General features: G+C 44.8%; 1 protein-coding gene across 3 annotated transcripts in view; it reads right to left on the bottom strand.

Moving 5' to 3' along the window:
* The window catches only part of LOC117051551 (zinc finger protein Rlf-like), a 52,928-nt gene that overhangs the window by 17,288 nt on the left and 11,548 nt on the right, over window positions 1–24,092 (bottom strand). The window contains exon 1 of one of the 3 annotated variants that reach the window (XM_033158066.1): window positions 6,610–6,662. The exons of the other annotated variants lie outside the window; for them this stretch is intronic. The gene's annotated coding sequence lies outside the window, so the exon portion shown is untranslated. Of the gene's footprint in view, window positions 1–6,609; window positions 6,663–24,092 lie in introns of those variants that run through there. 3 annotated transcript variants of the gene reach the window in all.

The raw sequence follows: 24,092 nt of genomic DNA, 5'->3' as shown, positions 1-24,092 counted from the left end.
TTTGAATACCTAACATTTGAAACAAATTCCTGTTTTGGTTTATTCTTTATTTTTCTGATAGACCATCTAATTCGGCATATTCTGTCAGTTTTTGGATCCATTCATGTATAGAGGGGATTCCAATACTCTTCCATTTTGCCGCGATGAGAACTTTTGCTGCCACCGTAGCGTATAATAAGATACCCTTCATTTTTTGCGGAATATCCAAATCTGTAATTCCCAGGAGATAGGCCCCTGGTTTTTTATTAAAGGAGATCTTTAGCATTTTTTGCAGTTCTGAGTGAATACTCTCCCAGAATACCTGTATAGAATTGCAGAGTTGACTCCCGTCCCCTTTCCCGCAACTGCAAGATGTCTATGACAAAAATGTCTCTCACCAAAACTTAAACGAACTGTGAAAAAGACTATGAATGGAAAGTGGAGACAATGGATTTACCATTCCCTGTTTATCTGTTTACTTTATAACACAAAACCCCCCCAATAAACATTACTTTAAAAAAAAAAAAGAAATTGCAGAGTTGGAAGGGACAACAAGAGTAATCTACTCCAAACTCTTGCAACGCAGGAATCTTTTGCCCAACATGGGGCTCGAACCTACAACCCTAAGATTAAGAGTCTCATGCTCTGCCAACTGAGCCATGTCAGTGTAAGTTTTTAGCATTCCACTATGGTTCAGGGGTAGGGCTTAGGCAATTTAACTGTAGAATTTAATTGCTGCAGCCTTCCCCAGCTTGGTGCCCCCCAGATGCTTTGGACTGCAATTCCTACTCAGCCCCAACCAGCATGACCAGTGGTCAGGTGTGATGGGAGTTGTACTCTAAAAATATGGAGAGCACAAGGCTGGGAACACAAATTTTAAAAGTCATCTAACAAATGCTCACCAAGCACAGCAGACCATCATTTAATTCATTAATTCTTTGGGAACATGGTAGGCACCAAACTAAGATCCTCAGTCACTTCATTTGTTGTTTATAATATACGATTTTATTCATCTGGCCTCTGATCCCCCAAGCCCTTTAATCTGTTAAGACGATGACACCCTTGATGATGTCCATGTGGGTGTTTGTGTGTGTGCACATGTTTGTGAGTTCAGAGCTCACAGAACAGAGAATACTATACAAAAATCTAATTTACTTACTACATATAGTTAAACTATGAATTTACTCATAACAATATGTAGTAATGGCCGCCAACTTGGATGATTTAGAACTGGGCACATTCACGGAGGACAAGGCTATCAATGGTTACTAGTCATGATGATCATGTCCTACCTCCACTGCCAGAGCCATGCCTCTGTGAACCAGCTGCAGGGAATAATCACATCTAGCCTGATTCAGCAGGGCTTTATCTATACCTACACCTGCACACACTGTGGCAATTGTGATGTCATCTCTCTGTCTCAGTTACACCAACACAAGAGCTGCAAAATATGTGGGAAAGGGTACCCAAAATAATCAAAGGGTTGGGATAATGCTCCGACAAGAAAAGGCTAACAAATCTGAAGACATTTTTTTTATAAAGAGACAAGAGAAAGAATATGGCTTGAAGCTTACAGCGTTACGCATGGTAAGGAAAACGAGATATACATTTCCCACCCCCCTCCCAATACACTCAGGATCATCCAGTCAATTTAGGATATACAAAGGAAAGTACAGTGCACACAGGTTAGCTTGTGCAATTTGCTTCTACCAGGCAGGGCAATGGCCACTGGTTCAAGATGGCTTTAAAAGAGGATCAGACAAACTCAGGGAGAGGTTCTCTGCAGTTATTGGTCATTGTAGCTTAATGGAACCTCACGGTTCAGAGGCAACATGCCGCTGACTACCAGAGGAAAAGGATAAGAGGGGCCACTGCACCCATGCCTTGCTCTGGACTCCACAGAGGGTACCAGTATATCTTTGGCCACTATGGCAATCAGGATAATGGAGTAAGGGGGCATCTCAGCTGCTGCACAACCTCCAAGGCGAGGCAATTAATAGGAGAAGAACACTCTATTTCCCCCCCCCCCCCTGTTGCCTCTCCCTGAAAGCTCCACAGTTCTCTGCTGAAGTGGACTGGAATTAAGAGCCTTGCTGGATCAGACAAAGGTCCATTAAATCTATTCCAAACCATCTTGTTTTATTTATCAAACATCTAAAATTAGTCACCCCGCAATACAATTGAGAAAAATTCTCAGTACACACAGGCTCACGATCTATATTTAAAAAAAGAAGAAGAAGAAGATCAACCCATGTGGTTCCTATCATGTGGCAATGGATGCCAAAGAAAGAAAGAAAAGGAAACGAAAGGGAAGTGTCCGAATTCTTTCAGAAACAGTCAGCCATCTCGAGTCCTGACATTTCTAAGGGAGACAATTTTTTTCAGTGTGCCTATTAGGTGGTTCCCCATTAACCCTCCACAAACAGACCCGGTACTCATCAGCATTAGCACAAGCACTCTGTGTGCAGAAGTCACTTCAGCGGGATGGATGAGTGCCAAGGGAACGCAGCTTTGAAATTATCCTTGGCTGCTGCTTGTAACCACGCTCTGTCTGGAGGCCGTTAAAAAGGCCAGACGCTAGAAGCTAAACCTCAAAAGGAATCTCTCTTTGAGGGTTGATAGGCCAGCCTTTCCCAACACACCCCATCCTTCTACAGACACATACATAACCAAGGCCAAAAGTAAGTCTATTGAAAAGTAAAGAACAAGAAGAAAACAACAACAACCCCAAAACCTGAAATTCACACAGCACAAGGATTCAAAAGAAAGTATGAGGGTTGGCAATATAATCCCTTGGAATCCCCAAAAATGAAAGCATAGCACCAGTGGTTACAGAAGTAGTGATTACGTTCTATGTGATCCCCAGCCTTAGAAGACTTGGCTATTATCAGATCTGAGGTGGGAAACTTAGCCAGTTTGCAAGGCCATGAACTGGAGGGCACTAGTGTAGTGGGACTAGCCAAGGGACAAAGTGTAGTGAGAAAATTATTTCTGAGAAAGACAAAACGCAAGGAAGATTCTGTCTACTATCAGAAGAGTAAAAGGCAAGGTAACATATTTGGCCAGAAAAACTTCTGGTAGTCTGTAGGGGGGTAGGGAGCAGATTTGCAAGTTAAAAAACCTCTTCAGGAAAGAACATCAAGGTACAGATTGGAGACAAATAAATGCTTTCTTGTAACATAGCTACCTTTTCAATGTTTCTGTTCCTTTCTGACAGAAAATACTTTGACTATTAGGGTGTTGTATGTGATCCAAGAATACCAGCAGCAAAAATATTACCAATTCCTAGCTAGTGTTAGAAACTGATACACAAAAACTAGGAGCTAAATGCACTTTAAACCTATGTTATGGTTGCCAGAACCAGTGTTAGAAACTCAAGATATATAAGCTAGGTGCCAAATAGCTCCTTAAACCAATGTTACAGTTGTCATTTTGGGGGCAAGACAGCTCTAAAGTTTGAAAAATAAGACTTTAGAACCATCTTGCCCGAAAATGGCAACTAAACATTCCGTTTTGGTGACTGTAACCTTGGTTTAAGGAACCATCTGGCACCTAGCTAATATCTGTATATTCTGGCATATAAAACTACTTTTTAATCCAGGAAAATCTTCTCAAAAGCCGGGGGTCGTCTTATACGCCGGGTGGAGAATCTACGGTCGAGTGTATCTCAAACTCTGTATTTTAACTGGAAAAGTTGGGGGTCGTCTTATACTCCGGAAAATACGGTATCTTAGTTCCCAATACTGTACACAGCAGCCAAGCATTTGAGATTTTCTTAAATCCCTGAACATGTCTCCAGTCTAACTTGCAGCCCTTTGTCTTACCCAAGCCATGCTGCTGTAGCACTTGACTGAATCCCTGAATACTGTAGGCTCGTACAGTACACCTACACAATTGTGAACTGATATCTTATCAGGGCCCCCCTACACTCCCAACTGTGAACAAGCACCTTGTCAGCGCAGCCCCACAGAAGTTACATTCCTGAAGTCACAGAACTAACTGCACCAGTGTAATCAGACCTGTGACCGAAGAAAAGATATAAATCAATTACAGATATGCATTTTACATTAATGTGAAGTCCTTCCTTGAGGGAGGAAGGCTAACTACGGTACATATCCATTAATTCCTCTAATTTAGACACCTGCCCTCAACTACTTCCTTAAATTAAGAAAACTAGACAAGCTTCTTTCACATCATTATTGAATCACATATCTAAACCTCTGAAGTGTATCTGAAGAAGTGTGCATGCACACGAAAGCTCATACCAATAGCAAACTTAGTTGGTCTCTAAGGTGCTACTGGAAGGAATTTATTTATTTTTTATTTTGTTTCGACTACAGCAGACCAACATGGCTACCTACCTGTAACTATATCTAAACCTGTTACAATTCACCCCAGTTAAGGATACCCAAACTATGAATCACCACTTTCTTCCCCATATGCTATCTTCTTCCCCTTACAGGAAGCATGACAGGAACTAAAAATGAAAGTCACCATTATGGTGCAACACATGGGTAGGGAACCTATTCCGGCTAGTGGGCCAAATCTGACAGGTGAGTCAAGTTGCCCGCTTGTCAATCACTTGATGTCACTATGATGTCAGGCGACACTACACTTCAAAGCCCAGTGTGCTAGTTCAAACTGCAGTCCTTTTGCAAGGAGCACCACACATCCATTTTAGCAGTGGATTCATTGGAAACTGCTTCCTTTTTCCTAGAGTAAGGCATGCTTCCACTGGCCATCAGCAGTGAAAATGTGCCTTGCTGCAGCAAAGGAAGCAGGAACACGTTTTAAGCTCTGGGGGGTGGGGAGTGAAACCAAATACAAGCCAAAAGAATGATGGGATTCTAGAGCAGGGCTGCCCAACTTTTCATAACAAGTGGGCCGCAAGGGTACTTCAACACAGAACCCACAGGCCACACACTGCCTTGTGTGCTCATGGCCTCGCTTACCTGACTTCATTAAGGCAGTGCAAGGGCTGAGGGGGGCGTCAAATGTTGCTGAGGGGCACCAAAAATGGCCTCAAGGGCTGCACACTGGACCACTCTATTCTAGAGCAACATTTCCTTGAATTTAGCAAAATCAAGTTGTCTTCCTAAAACAGGGGTTGTTGACCCTTTGGGGCCGATAAGCACATTTGCAAAACAGAAAAAGGCTCTCTCTCTCTCTCTCTCTCTTCCCCATCTGTAACCCCCAACCTATTATCCCCATGCCACACACAATTAGGCATAAAAAACCTACTGTCAGAATCTAGGAAAAGGTCTACTCACTTAATTACATTAAGTCCTTTGGAGGTTCTGGATGACCAAAGACGCTCTACAGCTACAAATAAAATTGCAGTGTTTCTAAAACCTTTGTTGGGCAGATAAAAAACTCAAGAGACCAAGAAGATCTGCCACCACACCTGTAGATTCCAACAGTGATCTGTCCCCACAGACAGAAATCCCAACCAAACACAAACCCATACAGTCACTGCTGTACCAGTATTGTTTCAACACAAATGTAGAGCCCACTTCAGGCTGCCACATATAAATGGGATCTTCAACTTGCCCCCCACCATGAGCCATACCTGAGGAGGGGCCATGTGCATTGGGGGAGGGGGGAATGGCCCATTGATCTCCTTGCATAGAGAAGGGAAATACTGTATACAGCTTCAGATGTCATGGTGTTAATTAAGCAATTGAATTTACATACAAGCTTCAGGAGGAGTTGAACCCCCATCTCCCAGGAGAGTCCAGGCACAGAGTATTTACAAAATTCCAAAAGGTTTCCAACCCACCCTGCATTTTCTCCACCTCTCTGTTATTCTCTGTCCCCCCAAGGACACAGTTTTGATGTCATACCCCTGTTCCCTGCACACAGGAAAGGTGGGCCTCTTCATATCTCGATGCTATTAGAACTGAGACCTAACAAGAGACTACAGAGACCTAGCAGCAAAGTTCACCCGTGCATCAGATCAAGGCATACTGGTTTTAAAAGGAAAAACACTAAAACACCTCTCTCTCTCTCTCTCTCTCTCTCTCACACACACACACACTAAGCAGCCCACCACTGGGGCCCCCAGCCTCAAAGCCAAGTTCATTTCCGACTTAAAGCAAACCCACATTCCTCCGGAGGGGGCTTATCCTGGGATCCGAGTTTACTTTTGTTTCGAAGCCAACCTCCCTCCGGTTCCAAAGAAAGCCGACTTCCTGCCAGAGTAGGGGGACCCTTCCCCACCAGTTTCTCAGAACGCAGAAACGAGGCTGGGTTCCAGAGGGTCTGAATTCTTTGGAGAGGGAAGGGAGGGTATAAGGGGGGTGGGGAAGTGAAGAAACAAAGGCGAGGAAAAGAAACTCCTCTCCTCCCTTCCCCCCCCCCCAAAAGTCCCAATGAAAAGACCTGCCTTCTCTCCTCAGCCCTGCACACCTTTCTCTTTTTTTTCTTTTGGAAAACCCTACCCACCGACCCACAAGCGGGAAACTCGGCTGCCTATGCAACAACCACCCCCGGGGCCAGGGGAGCCCCTCAGGCTGCCGAAAGGGGGAAGCCCCCCCCAGCCCGCCTCCGGTGGGCACAACGGGACTGGCTTCAGAGGAAACCTACCCAGGCTTGTCTGCCAGTCAGTCAGTCAGTCAGTCAGTCACTCACCGTTGCTGGTCGGTCTGTTGGGCTGCCTGGCTGCCTGGCTACCTGTCTCCAGCCCCCGGGATTGGGGTCGGGAAGCCTTGGTGGGGCTTCTGCTCTGGGCTGAGCTGTGCAGGGTCGCCCCGCCCCACGCGCCGATGAAGAGGGAGGAGGGGGAGAGAGGTGGATGTTAGGGGGCGGGGAGGGAAGCGGGAGAGGAGAAAGCGGGTGCGCGCGCGCGTCACGCAGAGGCGCTCCGAATTCCCCCAATTGAAAGCGGGCCAATTCGCGCGCCGGCAGGGAGGGAGGGTGGGAGGGCGAAAGACAGACATGCGCATTCGCGTTCTCTCTTTTCCCCTCAGCATACACAAAAGGAATGGGCAGGCGGCGCGCGCAACTCCAGCCAATCGGAGCCGGGGCACTCGCGACGTCACCGGGCGCTGATTGGCGGAGGGGGAGGAAAGAGAACGGGACTCAGAACAGAAGCCGAGGGGAGACAGAACTAATGAAGAGGGGAGGGGAGGGAGCCCGCGAGTTCCACCCGCCCCCAACGCTCGTCAGTGTCCCTCGGGCGCATCCTTGGAAGTGAATGAGTGCGGGCCGCCTCGGGCAGTGGGATTACTCGGAGTTAAAGAGCCAGGCTCTCCGGTGCGAACCTGTTGCGCTCTTGGCTTCTTGTCTGAACGCGACCAGGGCTGCGCTGAGAGAGAGAGAGAGGCAAGTCTGTCCAACCCCTTGGCAGCGGGAGAGATGAATCTTGTTTGTCCGCCTTTATAGAAATATTTATATGCCGCCTGCTGCCGCGGAGAGATTTACAAGCTATAGCTTGGGGGGGGCCCACTCTTGGGGGCCCTCAATAATTTAAAGGGGGAAAAAACTGGATGTACATAAGATAAAAACAAATAAAATAAACCTACATACAGCAACAGTGGCAAATGGCTTTAGATACTATTAGGTCCATAAATTACCATATAGCCTATTTGTTCAGTCGTGTCCGACTCTTCGTGACCCCATGGACCAGAGCATGCCAGGCACGCCTATTTTTCACTGCCTCCCGCAGTTTGCCTCCCGCCATACTCATGTTAGTCGCCTCGGAGAACACTGTCCAACCATCTCGTCCTCTGTCGTCCCCTTCTCCTTGTGCCCGCCTCCATCTTTTCCAACATCAGGGTCTTTTTCTAGGAAGTCTTCTCTTTCTCATGAGGTGGCCAAAGTACTGGAGCTTCAACTTCAGGATCTGTCCTTCCAGTGAGCACCCAGGGCTGATTTCTTTAAGGATGGATAAGTTTGATCTTTTTGCAGTCTAGGGACTCTCAAGAGTCTCCTCCAGCACCATAATTCAAAAGCATCAATTATTTGGCGATCAGTCTCTTATGGTCCAGCTCTCACTTCCATACATTACTACTGGGATATATAGCATATATTCAACACAAAACAGCGACAATTGTTGTTGACAAAGGACAGCTGGACATATAAAGGGCCTCATTACCTTCAGTAGTTTAGGACCTCATCAAACCTAAATCCGGCCCTGTCCAGACAGTTAAATCGCAAGGAGTTAAAAAACAAGTTAAAAGCAAATTCAGGTGAAAAACAATAAACAAACAAAAGTGAAAGTCTCTGCCAGGAGCTTTAGTGGCCCAATCCTGTACTGTAGCGTTTAGCAGTTGCTTTGTAGAAAATAGAAAGTCTTAAATTTTATATGCTTCATGGAACATGAAGAGGAGCCCCAAATGCAGATGGACTGAAGGACGACTATACATTGCAAGTGGACACACACAAATGTGAATTGTACTGACCTCAAATCTTAAGATATAGGTTTTTTAAGCTACTTTTCAGTTGTTGTTTTGTTGTTTTTTTAGCTGGGGAAGGGATGATATTGACACATGTTCCAGTGAGCATAGCTGTTGCTTAGAGCGTGGTACAGTACTGATAATGCCAAGGTCCAGGCTTGATCCCTATAAGGGGCACCTGCATATTCCTGCATTGCAGGCGTTTTGGACTAGATGACCCTCACGGTACCTTCCAACTTTAGAATTCTATGATTTTGTCCCTGGGTTCCTCAGAAGTCTTAAAAATAACCACGAGGGAAACTGTCTCCCTGCATGGTGAGCAAGGCTGCTGAGTCAGAGAAGGGCTGGAGAGGAGGTGCCAACAACAATTAGGGAAAATATATAAAATATATATTTTTAAGCAAGAAATTGGGAATATAAAGGAATGGCATAATAGTAGGAGGAAAATGAAAAGGTAGGGATTGAAGAAATTGGCAGTATGTGGGAGGGAGGATAAGTTGGAAAAGGGGGAGATGAAATTACAAAAGTTAATATAGTATGAGAGGCAGGGCAGGGGAAGAAAGCAAATTCTTGCTAAAATGTGGAGCTGGGTCACAATACTTCCAGAGCTAATAGCTGTATAGGAAACTGCCCTGTCAAGCTGTTTGCCACAAGGAAAATGCTCTGGCAATGTTTTTAGCAATTTGCAAAGTGGGATTAGATATCATTAGAAAATTATTTTGGTATCTGCCAGTTGCACCAAGATTGCACTGTCTTCCAACATTTGGTGATTGGCTCAACCCCCACACCATTTTCTTTGTGACTGGTGAACCTTGGTAATTTGCAAGCCCCTCAAGCATGCCCCCCCCATAGAAACTTTTGAGAACCTTTGTTCTACAGGAAAAGGAAGGGGGAAAGTATATGTTTTGCTGTTTAGACAACCTTTCAGTGACAGCCTGGGAACAGAATGTAGATATGTTCCTGTGTGTCCTTTTGGCTGTGCGGTGATGGTAGGAAGTTGCTATAGGATTAGTCAGTGAACAAACAGGTAGAACTGGCTGATTCAAGTCTTTGGAATTGTGCAACTGTGTCAAGCAGCACCTTCTACATGCAAATTTTATCAGGAGTAGTGGTGGTGGAGAAATTCCAATTCAGTCTGCATTTAAAGGTGAACCTGCCTAATTCTCACTTCCCAAAATAATACGTAAACCAAAACATGGTTAGCTTTTAAAATTAACACTTCTCTAGGCAAGTAATGTAATGTGCACAAAGGTGCATTGTATTAGGAGAAATTGCTTTGCAGAAATGTGTATATTAGGCAAAATTGTGTATTAACATTTTCAAAAATGTTCTCAAAGGCATAGCTTTTACTGTATCCAAAATTCAGTAGGAGAGGCTTCATTTGACTTAGGGGGGAAATGAAAACACTGTTACTTGCCAGTAGTTTCTTACTGATCCCATGAAGCAATCCTCTGTATCTTATTTTATGTTATGTTGTGAACCGCCCCAAGATGTACTGATGAAGGATGGTATACAAATTTAATATAGTATTAATACTAAAAATTGGAAAAATCATCACTAAAATGCTAATGAAGTTTCATAAGGACAGTTTTTCAAAAGTCACAAAGTGATGTGAAATTAAAACTGAATTAAGAGTGGGAAAATGAGCAACTGAAACAAACAAAAACTGACAACTTCACCCATCCCCTACTTGACAGTAAGCCCCATTGGAATAAATGGGACTTTATATTCCAAATAAAATGTGCATTGGACTGGGCAGGATGCCCTTGACAGCCATGTAACTTAAAGAACATAACCTCTGTAGGTGCACCCAGTTATGGAACTCCCTTCCCCCAGAGGGATGGATAGAATGCTGATGGAATTTGCCACAGGGTGAAGACGTTCTTGTTTTCCAAGCTCTTGGAGGCTATGTATCCAGGTTATTTTCAGTCTTTGTCTCCCTTGATAATCTTGTGTTAAGTATAATGGTATTGTGACTGATGTTTCAGTTGTATTTTACGATTCTGTGTCAGAGAGTTTTGATTGATATGTGTAAAGTGCTTCGGGGTGACTTCTGACAGTAAGCAGTTCTGTATACAAAAGCTTTAAACATAAAAAAATAACTTTAATACAGAGGTGCGGAACCTGTTCCCTTCCAGATGTTGTTGGACTACATTCCTGACTGTGCTGTGGATGATGGGTGGGGTAGTCCAATATCTGTTATTATTTATTTGTTAAGCCAAAACCATTACAAAAGATAAAACAATTAAAAACAGAATAAAAAGTTGCAGGGTCAAAATAATTATTCAAACCAGACATTTTGTAAGATGAAAGTTTGCTCCCCTGAAGAATTTAACTTAACACCCCCACAAACATTTCTCCTTAGAATTGTCATTCTAAAGGCAAAACAGGCCACTTTTTCAGAGGTGTAGGAAGACCTATCTCCTAATTAAGTTAATCAAATGCCTAATCAATCTCCTTGCTGTGAAATTTAAATATTTGAACAAGGCTGCTCTTACGTCTTTGTAGATTGGGCAAACCAGAAAGTAGTCTCTCTTCATAGGGGATCTGGTGATAGCATTCTTCAACTATGGCAGAGCCATAGCTGTCAACCCTCCCTGCTGTTTCCCAATGCTATTTTCCCAATGGAATTTCCCGCAAAAAAAGGGAAAGATTGACAGCTATGGGCAAAGCGCATAATAAACTGGTGCCGCAGAGCTGTAAGGGTTTCTATTCATTTGATATTTGTGGTGCTGGTTACCGGTTCATAGTGAGGGCAAGGAATCTGAATCAATAGTTTGGCATACAAAGGGGCACATTTGAACAGACAACTAGAAGTTCGACCAGCACAAAGATAATGTTTTAAAACATGAGATTACATGTGATGAGATGCCTTCTACAAGTCTAATGAACTCAGAATGTCCAAAGAAAGACCATACTTATCAATGACTTGATTCCAAGATGAAGTCAGACTCAGCATCTCTTTGAAAGCTGAAAGTACTAAAATTGACCTTATCTTCCTTTTTAATGTTAGCCAACACTTAAGGGCAAGGATATGCATTTGGGCCTTCACTAAACAAAGACCAGCTTCCAGAGAATGGAAGTGTCAGTTGCCTCGGGGAGCTCAAAAATAGCACAAATATATTTATTCTGGGGACATCATCTGGAGAAACACAGACTTCCCACCCCGATTTTTGTGGGTTAAGGTTTATCAGCAGAGTGAAGGCTGTGTCACCTATTTCCCAGTCAAAATGATCAGGTATACAACAAGAACCTACAATATTTATCAGGGTGTGATTGAATACTACAACTACATGATCTTAGCCACAGGTACATTACGACTATTACTGCAGGGGTTTTTTTCTGTCTACTCCTTAAGAATGTGGTAATCCATGTCTGTAGATTACTGTGGGTCAGCCAGAGAGCAAGGCAGAGCTTATTGTTTTTGTTTAGTTCTGGTAGTGCTCCCCCAAAAATCTGATGAGAGAGAAGTAAACTTTTGGGAGATGCTAAGCTGTGAGCGTCACCTAAGCATATGCCTGCATATTTGTAAAAATATATATAAAATTACTCATAAGCTTCCTGTGACCTCATTGGAAAAAACAAACCCAGAGTAAGCATTTTTCACCACTTGGATAATTAGTTTGTGTATAACATTGGTACATTGTAATGTAACACCATCCTTTCTGGGCAAAATGCGCATTCAATGCAGTTTACAATACCTTAAATTAAAATAACAAGCTAACAACACAAGAGGAAGTAAAAGGAAGCAATAAAAAGGAAGCTGGAAAAAGAGCAATGCAAGTCTGTGTATGAATACATTATAAGCTATTTGTTGTTCAGTCGTTCAGTCGTGTCCAACTCTTCGTGACCCCATGGACCAGAGCACGCCATGCACGCCTATTTTTCACTGCCTCCCGCAGTTTGCCTACCACCATACTCATGCTAATCGCCTCGAGAACACTGTCCAACCATCTTGTCCTCTGTCGTCCCCTTCTCCTTGTGCCTGCCTCCATCTTTTCCAACAAACAGCAGGGTCTTTTCCAGGGAGTCTTCTCTTCTCATGAGGTGGCCAAAGTACTGGAGCCTCAATTATAAGCTATATAAACATTTATTCATCAATAGTTGCCTATCCATCCCAATCTCTAAGTAGTACGAGATTCCAGGGGGTTACCCAGGGTTCATTTTCCTTTGGAAATGAGACATAGCAGACTGTGGTGTCTTTATTTACAAATATATTCAACCTGAGCCTACAATGGAGGGGTTCGCAGCATTAACACCCCAATAGGGTCTTGCTTTTGTCATAGCCATAGCCACAGCCACAGCCTGGGACTCAAGGCAGAAGATTCTAGGTTGGATCCCCAGCGTAGAATAGAAATGTGGACCCCGAATTTAGTCCAACCCCTGCAATGCAGCAGCTCATTTAAGCTGGGAATGGGTTTTTAAATGTTTGATATTTTATTATGTTTTATATATATTGTAAACCGCCCAGAGTGGCTAGGGAAATCCAGCCAGTTGGGTGGGTTATTTATAAAAAAAATTGTCATGAACATGAGAAACCCTGGAGAGCAATTGCCCTTCAGCACAGGACCAGTGGTCAGGGATGATGGAAGTTCAAGTCCCAACAAGAGCTGAGGACTTAAGTCTGAGAAACGAGAGACAATATTAAGCTAGATAGACAAATGGTCTGATTCAGTAAAAGTCAGTGTAGATCAGACTTCCTCAACCTCAGCCCACCAGATGTTTTTGGCTTACAACTCCCATGATTCCCAGCTAGCAGGAAGTGGTCAGGGATGATAATTGTAGTCTGAAAACATCTGGAGGGCCGAGGTTGAGGAAGCCTGGTGTAGATTATAACGAATTTGATAGACCAATCCAATGTTCTTGCAAAGTATAAGGCAGTATGCTATGTTCCCAAGTCCACTCAGCTTCACTATATGACCCCAGGGAGGGAGTCATATATGAGGGAGAAAAACATATACTGAAGTGCAAAGCATGTGCTCTACCACTGATATACCGGTATAGCCTGAGAACATCTAATGCACCCTGCAGGGACGCAGGTGGCGCTGTGGTGTAAACCACTTAGCCTTGGGCAGTTCAAAGGTCGGCAGTTCAAATCCCCATGACGGGGTGAGCTCACGTTGTTCGGTCCCAGCTCCTACCAACCTAGCAGTTCGAAAGCACGTCAAAGTGCAAGTAGATAAATAGGTACTGCTCTGGCAGGAAGGTAAACAGCATTTCTGTGAGCTGCTCTGGTTCACCAGAAGCGGCTTAGTCATGCTGGCCACATGACCCGGAAGCTGTCTCTGGACAAACGGCAGCTCCCTCAGCCAGTAAAGCGAGATGAGTGCCCCAACTCCAGAGTCGTCCATGACTGGACTTAATTGTCAAGGGTCCCTTTACCTAATGCACCCTGGACACAGCTCCTTAACACATTGAACTACACTCAAACTTGTAACCAGATCCGATGCTGGCTTACTCAGAACCAAGTCATATAGTGTTTTGTAGGCTGAACACTAAAGTGTGTCTTGGGTTGCAGTGGTTCAGTGCGGGCTTATCATCATATGGAAAATATTCTAATTCACAGCAAATTCAAAGCACCTTCTTTTTCTCAAATCTGGGTACTGTAGTTTGTTAAGGAGTCGTTACTCTCAGGGGTAAACTGCAGTACTCAGAATTGTTGAGGGAAATAAAGTGCTCCAAATGTGCTTCAGAGTTGAAGTGTGTACACAGCCAATGTAATTGCCTATGTCTCCATACAGAGGCAGGTGTGGCAGCTTCTCTATTCAATCAAAGTCTGGACACGTTTATTTGTTTTAAAACTACAGGTTTTATTCATTTACATTAAAGGTGAGGTTATTTGCACATTAAAACCCACTTCCCTTACTGATTCACTGGCCCTGACTTCAGCATTCGGAAAGTTAATATTTAGAAGGAACAGCATTTGGAGAAGTAGCTCAGTAGCAGAGCATGTGCCTTGCATGTCCAAGGTCCAGGGTTTGAACCCTGGCAACTCTCAATATGTCAACGTGAAGGAAACTCAAATATAATATATATGTTCTGCAACGTCTATTCTGTATATGCCACTAGGATAGGGTGTGACAACTTGCTCAAAGGTTACAAGTAAAAGGATGATTGGATCAACAATAATTAAGGCTGCAATTCTAATTCTGTTTAATAGGCAGGAAACAGTGAGGGGTCTGAGTAAATATGTTTATCTTTGGGGTGTAAAAAGTGGCAAGCTTCCACATCCTACAATATTCTTCTGCAAGCAAAAGTGTAAATAAGAAAGGCATGTGTCACCTTACATTAACCGGTTATCTCTTCGCTCTAAATTCAAACGGGTGGGGATTGGTTGTCCTACCTCAGTGATGAGGACAAATGCTCATGGCCATTCCTTAAATTTTTTTTAACTCAATTATCTCTTGAGTGGCACTCTACAAGTGCAATACTAATACTAAGGAGGAGGAAACTGACAGCCAGGGCTACTCCCTCAACTGGCTGTAATTAAGGTGGGTGGTCGTGACAGCAATCCATCACTTCCCCAGCCATCTCCATCCTCCTGTGCTGGGGCTGTTAACATGGGGGCTGATGGACATGTGTACTGGAGGATCCTTTGTGAAATTGCAGCTCACATGGTCTCAAAAATACACTGCCCCAAAGAGATTATAGTATTTAGCCTGTCCTGTGTGTGATCAGGACCCTTCCATACAGGAGCGTAGCTGGGGTGGGGCATGTAATGTAATAGGGACATTTTTCGTAAGAGGTAGATTGGGACACACAAACAAACAAGGATCACTTACCGTATATACGTGAGTATAAGCCGACGCAAATATAAGCCGAGGCACCTAATTTGACCACAAAAAACTGGGAAAACTTATTGACCTAAGTATAAGCCGAGGGTGGGAAATGCAGCAGCTACTGGTAAATTTCAAAAATAAAAATAAATACCAATAAAAGGCTTGGAAAGAAAGGGTCTCTTACAGGGAGGGCTCAGGGGGTAAGGGGGCATATTGTGGGTACATTTCAGGGGGCAAGGGGAATATTCTGGAATGGATTAAGGGGGAAGGGGGCAGATTCTGGGAAGGTTTCAGGGTGGGTGGGGCATATTTAGGGAGGGCATGAGAGGCAAGGGGGCATATTCTGGGAAAGTTTCAGGGTGGGCAGTTTCTAGGGTGGGCAGAGCTGGGATGGGGGCAGTTTCTAGGGTGGGCAGAGCTGGGATGGGCAGGGGTTAAGAGGGAAGGCTTGGAAAGAAAGGGTCTCTTTACAGGGAGGGCTCAGGGGGAGGGGCATATTCAGGGAGGAATTAAGGGGGGAGATTCTGGAATGGATTAAGGGGGAAGGGGGCAGATTCTGGGAAGGTTTCAGGGTGGGTGGGGCATATTTAGGGAGGGCATGAGAGGCAAGGGGGCATATTCTGGGAAAGTTTCAGGGTGGGCAGTTTCTAGGGTGGGCAGAGCTGGGATGGGCAGGGGTTAAGAGGGAAGGCTTGGAAAGAAAGGGTCTCTTTACAGGGAGGGCTCAGGGGGAGGGGCATATTCAGGGAGGAATTAAGGGGGGATTCTGGAATGGATTAAGGGGGAAGGGGGCAGATTCTGGGAAGGTTTCAGGGTGGGTGGGGCATATTTAGGGAGGGCATGGGAGGCAAGGGGGCATATTCTGGGAAAGTTTCAGGGTGGGCAGTTCTAGGGTGGGCAGAGCTGGGATGGGGGCAGTTTCTAGGGTGGGCAGAGCTGGGATGGGCAGGGGTTAAGAGGGAAGGCTTGGAAAGAAAGGGTCTCTTTACAGGGAGGGCTCAGGGGGAGGGGCATATTCAGGGAGGAATAAGGGGGGAGATTCTGGAATGGATTAAGGGGGAAGGGGGCAGATTCTGGGAAGGTTTCAGGGTGGGTGGGCATATTTAGGGAGGGCATGGGAGGCAAGGGGGCATATTCTGGGAAAGTTTCAGGGTGGGCAGTTTCTAGGGTGGGCAGAGCTGGGATGGGCAGGGGTTAAGAGGGAAGGCTTGGAAAGAAAGGGTCTCTTTACAGGGAGGGCTCAGGGGGAGGGGGCATATTCAGGGAGGAATTAAGGGGGGAGATTCTGGAATGGATTAAGGGGGAAGGGGGTTGATTCTGGGAATGTTTCAGGGGTGGTTGGGGCATATTTAGGGAGGGCATCAAGGGCAAGGGGGCATATTCTGGGAAAGTTTCAGGGTGGGTAGTTTCTAGGGTGGGCAGAGCTGGGATGGGGGAAGGGGTTAAGAGGGAAGGCTTGGAAAGAAAGGGTCTCTTTACAGGGAGGGCTCAGGGGGAGGGGGCATATTCAGGGAGGAATTAAGGGAGCAGATTCTTGTAAGGTTTCAGGGGTTGATAGTTTCAGGGTGGGCAGTTTCTATGGCGGACTGAGCTGGGATGGGATGGGGGCAAAAGCAACAGGCTCTCTGGGGCTGAGCCGCGCGCCTGCTCTGTGCAAGGCATCGGAGAGGGAAAGCATCGAGGAGCACTTTCTCCCCACTTTTCCCTCCCCGATGCCTTCCGCAGAGCAGGCACAGGATCATAGAGTCTCAGCGCAGTTTCTACAGTGGGCAGAGCTGGGATGGGCAGGGGTAGAGCAGGCACAGGATCATAGAGTCTCAGCGCAGTTTCTACAGTGGGCAGAGCTGGGATGGGCAGGGGTAGAGCAGGCACAGGATCATAGAGTCTCAGCGCAGTTTCTACAGTGGGCAGAGCTGGGATGGGCAGGGGTTAAGAGGGAAGGCTTGGAAAGAAAGGTCTCTTTACAGGGAGGGCTCAGGGGGAGGGGGCATATTCAGGGAGGAATTAAGGGAGCAGATTCTGGGAAGGTTTCAGGGGTGGGTAGTTTCAGGGTGGGCAGTTTCTATGGCGGAGATGGGATGGGGGCAAAAGCAACAGGCTCTCTGGGGCTGAGCCGGCTCGCGCGCCTGCTCGATACTTGTCCTCCTCCTGCTCCCGCTGCCCCGTCGCTACCTCTGTTCCCCTTCGGGGAGAAGGGACGGGAGGAGGAGGTGATCCTCGCGCAGAGCAGGCACAGGAGGAGGGATCAGAGAGCAGGCACAGATGGGGATCGGCAGGGCAGGGGAGACAAGCAGCAAGAAAGGATCCCTTTCTTGCCGCTTGTCCCTTTGCAGCCGCCCGCTTCACCTGAGTATAAGCCGAGGGCGGCTTTTTCAGCCCAAAAAATGGGCTGAAAAAGTCGGCTTATACTCACGTATATACGGTACCCAAAAGCTTTATCTTGGAGATTTAACCTGTCGGAAGGAGTGGCTTCCTGGTGAGTTATGCTACCTTGCCTGCAGATCCTATTGTTCTATCTACATTTCCATAGAATTTATGGCTGGTAACACAAGCTTGTTTCCATAGCTCCATGAAAGAACTTTTAGATGCAAATAATCTGCATTTGGCAACCTAACTTCCTGGTGAGTCAATCAAGGAACTTTCCGGATCCTCACGACCTCATTGGCAAGAAGGTAAAGCAGAGAAATCAAACTACAAGACTGTGCATATGGTCAAGGTGGGAAGGTCATTTCCCACGGTCCTTTGCTGGAGCCAAAGCCATCTTTGGTTCACTGCTGAACATGAAATGGAGGCTAACAGAGGAAGGCTCATAACAGGGCCCTGATGCCAGCAGCGCTTGCTTATATCAGCTTGTTCTTTTCTTCCAAAGTGTCACAGAGAGTGCAGATGGGAAAGGCCACCGGCTGACTGACCAAGTAGAGGCACCCAGCCCAAGCCACATGTTCCATCAGCTTTCGTGCATTGCAGATACCAATTGGGATCACAATCTCCATTTAGAAGGTTTATCAAAAGGCACTTGTCTTCAACAAGTGCCTAAAAGATGCTAGAGATGTCATTTATCTAATATATAATTGGAGGGCATTCCAAAGTGTAGGTCTCACTACACTCAAGGTCTGATTCTGACAATTCTATGATATATTTTTCTTAATAAAGGAGATGCATGTTGCTACAGGAATGCTGACTAGCAAATAATAAAATATTGCTGTATGAGTACTAGGATAATGCTATTTCTCTGCAACAAATGTACTGTTAGTGGTGGAGGGGTGTTTAGATCCTATGTAACAATTGTACATTTATTGCACAATAAAATGGTTATCTAGAAAAGCCCAGCCTCTTAATTCACTCCCCACTTCTCACATTTCTGCTACTGCATTGATTAGTGGTGTGAACAGGTGGCTCTTTGCACTGCAGTTTCTACCTGTTCTGTGCCTTGATTCCCTTTTCCGGGCATTATTGCGTGTCAAAGCCTTTCCATGGCCCTGTTTGCAGCTGCCTGAGGTTGCAGGAAATTAGGTTCCAGCTGGAGGCAAAAGATGAAGAATGAATAACAGGAAACAGGTTTTGGACCTGGGGGCTTCCTGTTCTACTACGTCATAATGCATTGAGGGCTGCGAAAGGCATGACCACAGCTGGGCAAGGCAATCTTTTAAATGCCAAGTGGAGCCTTGGATTACAACAGATCCACCCAATTCCAGCACCGTGAAAGTCCATCATTCAGCTTCACTTAGGGGCATAAAGGCCATATAACGGTCAATTGAAGGTGTGAAGTCTTCTAACATCTTTTCAGTTTTATAGATCATGTTCCAGAAGTGACTATAGAGTGAGGCTGCCCCCTAGTGACAGAATCACCATCCTCATTTCACATACCTGTATTTCATTTCACTGAGCCTGAACTGGCAGGAAATGACCAGGAATGAGACCTTGGGGTTGCAGTGGATAGCAACAATGAAGGTGTTGACCCAGGATGTCGCAGCTGTGATCACTAGGAAAGCAACTGAAGCTTAATTTTGGAATATTTAGGATTGGAGGCAGGGGGAGTACTTATTCACACAGTGCATAGTTCAACTAGGAAACTCACTCCTGTAGGAAGCACCAATGGCCACTTTGGATGGCTTTAAGACAGGAAACATCAGAGAGACCGTATTAGAGTGAGTGGGTGGGGCTGCAATTAACAACACTGTCCAAAAGACAGTGAGGCAAGAGCTATCAGTGGGCTAGACATATACTTCTTTTCCCTTTTCTCTTTGTCCACATCTCTTCCACAGATTCATTTTTTTCCTCAGGGAGTAGAAACATAGAATTGTAGAGTTGGAAGGAATCCTGAGGATTATCATCTAGTCAAATGCACCATACATTTAAAGCAGTATTTTACCACTTTAAGCAGCAATGGCTTCCCACAAAATATCCTGAGAACCATTGATTGTTAAGGGTGCTGAGAATTCTTATGAGATCACAGTTCCCCTCAGTGAGTTCTATAATGGTGCTTAAAATTTATGGTGGTGTGGCATTTTTGACATCAAGCAAAATGCCTATTATTGTTGTTTTTTTGCAGAACCTTTAACAGTTTCACTCCCTTGGAAGCTGAAATCAGTTTTTTTATGCTGCATATATTATGGAGTTTTAATATTGTTGTGTTTTCCTCATCAATCATGATTAAATATTTAAGTTATTTATTTACCTCCCTTCATCCAAAGATCTCAGGGTGGTTGACAGCATAAAAATACAAAATAAAAATAAGAACAAGACAAACCCATGACCCCACCTCCCCCAAAAACATTTAAGAGGGCATAGAATGTTAAATCAGCTGAAGGACTGATTGAATAGTTACATTTTCACTTGACACTTAAAGATGTATAATGAAGGTGCTAGGTGAGCCTGCCTGGGGAGAGCATTTCACAAATGGGGATTTACTGCAATAAAGGCCTATTCTCCTGTTGCCATCCTCCTGACTGCTCATTGAAGCGGCACACAAAGGGCGTCCAATGAGGATTGCAGGTTCTGGGTTTGTTCACATGGGGATACATACTCTTTGAGGTATTGCAGTCATAAGCAGTTTAAGGCTTTATAGGACAAAACCAGCAATTTGAATTGGGCCAGTGCAATTAGGCCAAGATCACTGTTATATGCTCAAACTGTCACACCCTGCTGAGCAACGTAGCAGAGGAATTCTGCACTAGCTGAATTTTCTGAATGATCATCAGAGGCCGCTGCATGTATAATGCATTGCTAGAAGTTACCACAGCATAGATGATAGAAGCTGGGCTATTCATGTCCAGACAGGGGCAGAGTTGGGCCACCAGCTGAAACTGATGGAAGGCATTTCGTGCAACTGAGGTGACCTAAGCCTCAAGCAACAGCAAAGCATCTAGAATAGGGGTCAGCAAACTTTTTCAGCAGGGGGCCGGTCCACTGTCCCTGAGACCTTGTGGGGGCCCAGACTATTTTTTGGGGGGGGAGTGAACAAATTCCTATGCCCCACAAATAACCCAGAGATGCATTTTAAATAAAAGGGCACATTCTACTCATGTAAAAACACGCTGATTCCCGGACCGTCCCCGAATCAGCTTTAGAAGGCAATTGGGCCAAATCTGGCCCCCAGGCCTTAGTTTGCCTACCCATGATCTAGAACAGGGGTCCCCAAACTAAGGCCCGGGGGCCAGATGCGGCCCCATCACCTTCTAAATGCAGCCTGCAAACGGTCCAGGAATCAGCGTGTTTTTACACAAGTAGAATGTGTTATTTAAAATGCATCTCTGGGTTATTTGTGGGGCATAGGAATTTGTTCAGTTTTTTTTTCAAAATATAGTCCAGCCCCCCCACAAGGTCTGAGGGACAGTGGACCGGCCCATGGCTGAAAAAGTTTGCTGACCCCTGATCTACAAGTACCCCCAAGCAATGTACCTGCTCATTCAGAGGGAGTGTAACCCCTAACAACAGGCCACCTCCCATCCATCCATTCTAGGGAACCACCCACTAACAGTGCCTTAGTCTTCTCTTGATTGAGCTTCCGTTGTTGGCTCCCATCCAGTCTTTTACTGAGGAAAGACAATGGTCCAGCGCATCCACTGCTGCACCTGCAGATATAAAGGAGAAGCAGAGCTGTGTCTCATCAGTATATTGCTAACAGCGTACTCCAAAATTCCAAATAACCCCACTCAGCTGTTTCATGTTAACACTAAGTAGCATAAGGGATTAAATAGAACCCCAAGGAACCCCACATTGAAGGGCCAAAGAGCAGTCCCCAACCATCACCCTCTGGAAACGATCATCCAAGTAGGACCTGAACCAACACAAAGTGGTGCCACCCACCTCTAACTCAGACATTTGCTCCAAAAGGATACCATGGTTGATGGTATAAAAAGCCACTGATAGGTTAAGGAGAATTAACAAGAACAAATTCTCTCTGTCTCCCAACTGAGGTCATCATACAAAGAAACCAAGAGCCATCTGAAAACCCAAAGGATCAATTAGCATATGGGGAAAGACCATCTTACTAGGTCCCCCCTATCTCTGCAGAGGGGGAAAGGTGCTGAAAGACTAAATTTCAACAGGAAGCGATTTGACCATGAAAAGCAACTGGTGTCAACATTCCAAACTTTCAGAGCAACCTCTTCTTGTGCAGTTGAGAAAACAAGATCCAAAGTGTGGCCTGCCACATGTGTTGAGACAGTGACAGGCTAGGACAGCCCCATGGTTGTCAAGGCAATCTTGGAGTTTTGAGCCACCCCTGACATGTGACATGTGAACCACCTCAACATTCTGTCTAAATTATTTTCTAAATTTCACTAAGAACTCATGGCCTAAACCAGGACTGTGAAAACTTCGGTTCACAGGCACAATTATTATAAGCTCTCTATATAATAATATCTGTGACATCACCTGATACCCATGACATGATATACAGGTGAAACTTGGAAAAATTAGAATATCATGGAAAAGTTCCTTTATTTCAGTAATTCACAATCTCAGAAAATTAGAATATTGTGAAAAGGTGCAGCAGCTACTCAATCCATAACACCTACAAAGGGTTCCTGAGCCTTTAAATGGTCTCTCAGTCTGGTTCAGTAGGAATCACAATCATGGGGAAGGCTGCTGACCTGACAGTTGTGCAGAAAACCATCATTGAGACCCTCCATAAGGAGGGAAAGCCTCAAAAGGTAATTGCAGAAGAAGTTGGATGTTCCCAAAGTGCTGTATCAAAGCACATTAATGGAAAATTATGCGTAAGGGAAAAGTGTGGAAGAAAAAGGTGCACAAGCAGCAGAGATGACTGCAGCCTGGAGAGGATTGTCAGGAAAAGACCATTCAAACGAGTTGGGGACTTTCACAAGGAGTGGACCGAGGCTGGAGTTAGTGCATCAAGAGCCACCACACACAGATGGATCCTGGAGATGGGCTTCAAATGTTGTATTCCTCTTGTCAAGCTGCTCCTAAAGAAAAAAACAACTGGTCTGTTGCTGAGTGGTCTCAAGTCCTCTTTTCTGGTAAGAGCAACTATTGCATCTCATTTGGAAACCAAGGACCCAGAGTCTGGAGGAAGAATGGAGAGGCACACAATGCCAGATGCTTCAAGTCCAGTGTGAAGTTTCCACAGTCTGTGCTGACGTCATCTGCTGGTGTTTGTCCACTGTGCTTCATTAAGTCCAGTGTCAACGCAGCTGTCTACCAGGAGATTTTGGAGCACTTCATGCTTCCTTCCGCAGACAAGCTTTATGGGGATGCTGACTTCACTTTCCAGCAGGACTTGGCACATGCCCACACTGCCAAAAGTACCAAAACCTGGTTCAATGCCCATGGGATTACTGTGCTTGATTGGCCAGCAAACTTGCCTGACCTGAACCCCATAGAATCTATGGGGCATTGCCAAGAGAAAGATGAGAGACATGAGACCGAGCAATGCAGAAGAGCTGAAAGGCACTATTGAAGCATCCTGGTCTTCCATAACACCTCAGCAGTGCCACAGGCTGATAGCATCCATGCCACGCTGCATTGAGGCAGTAATTGATGCAAAAGGGGCCCAAACCAAGTACTGAGTACATATGCATGCTTCTACTTTTCAGAGGTCCAATATTGTTCTATTTGCAATCCTTTTTTGTTTTCATTTAATATTCTAATTTTCTGAGATTGTGAATTTGGGGTTTTCATCAGCTGTACGCCATAATTATCACAATTATAACAAATAAAGGCTTGATGTATCTCACTTTGCATGTCATGAGTCTATCACATTATTAGTTTCACCTTTTAAGTTGAATTACTGAAATAAATGAACTTTTCCATGATATTCTAATTTTTCGAGTTTCACCTGTAAAGTCATTTCCCAAGCCAAAAAGGGATCTGCAGGCGCTCTGAGGCCCCAACCAGCAGCTGATCAGTCTGTGCTTGCACTATGGGATTAGCTGCACTGGGAACTCCCTAGGGCAGCAGAGGGAACTGGAGGAGGTGGCTGGAATGCATTTTGCTGAAGGAAATTCTTTGCAGAAATTCAAAGGGGTGGTTATATTTGATGTGACATTTTCATGTTTGCATGAACACTACATTCAACAATGCTTGGTTGAAATTTTCAACCCAATACGATATATAACACGGAAAAACTATGGCAATATCAGATGGAAAAAGAATAAAAATTCCATTTTCAAATAAAGTCATACCACTGGGACTATTTTTTGAGAATACAGGCCATGTCTGTTGCAGCCACCCAACTAATCCCTGGAAGCTCCCGAAGCAGGGCCAAAACATATTTGGGCAGCTTCATCCAAGATACTATACATAATATCCCAACAGAAGCAGAGAATATGAATTATTATTATTAGAAACAGAATAGAAACAAATAACTTGAAGATATCCAGTAGATGCAAAGTACAGTACGCACAAAAATCTTAATTATTTAAGATTTTTTTTAAAAAAGCTATGGAAAGAACTAGCAGTAAGAAGCAGGAGA

This window comes from Lacerta agilis, chromosome 8 (genome assembly GCF_009819535.1).
Source record: "Lacerta agilis isolate rLacAgi1 chromosome 8, rLacAgi1.pri, whole genome shotgun sequence".
NCBI lineage: Eukaryota > Metazoa > Chordata > Lepidosauria > Squamata > Lacertidae > Lacerta > Lacerta agilis.
The sequence above is the reverse complement of the archived record's forward strand: the minus strand, read 5'-3'. Positions and strand labels throughout refer to the sequence as shown.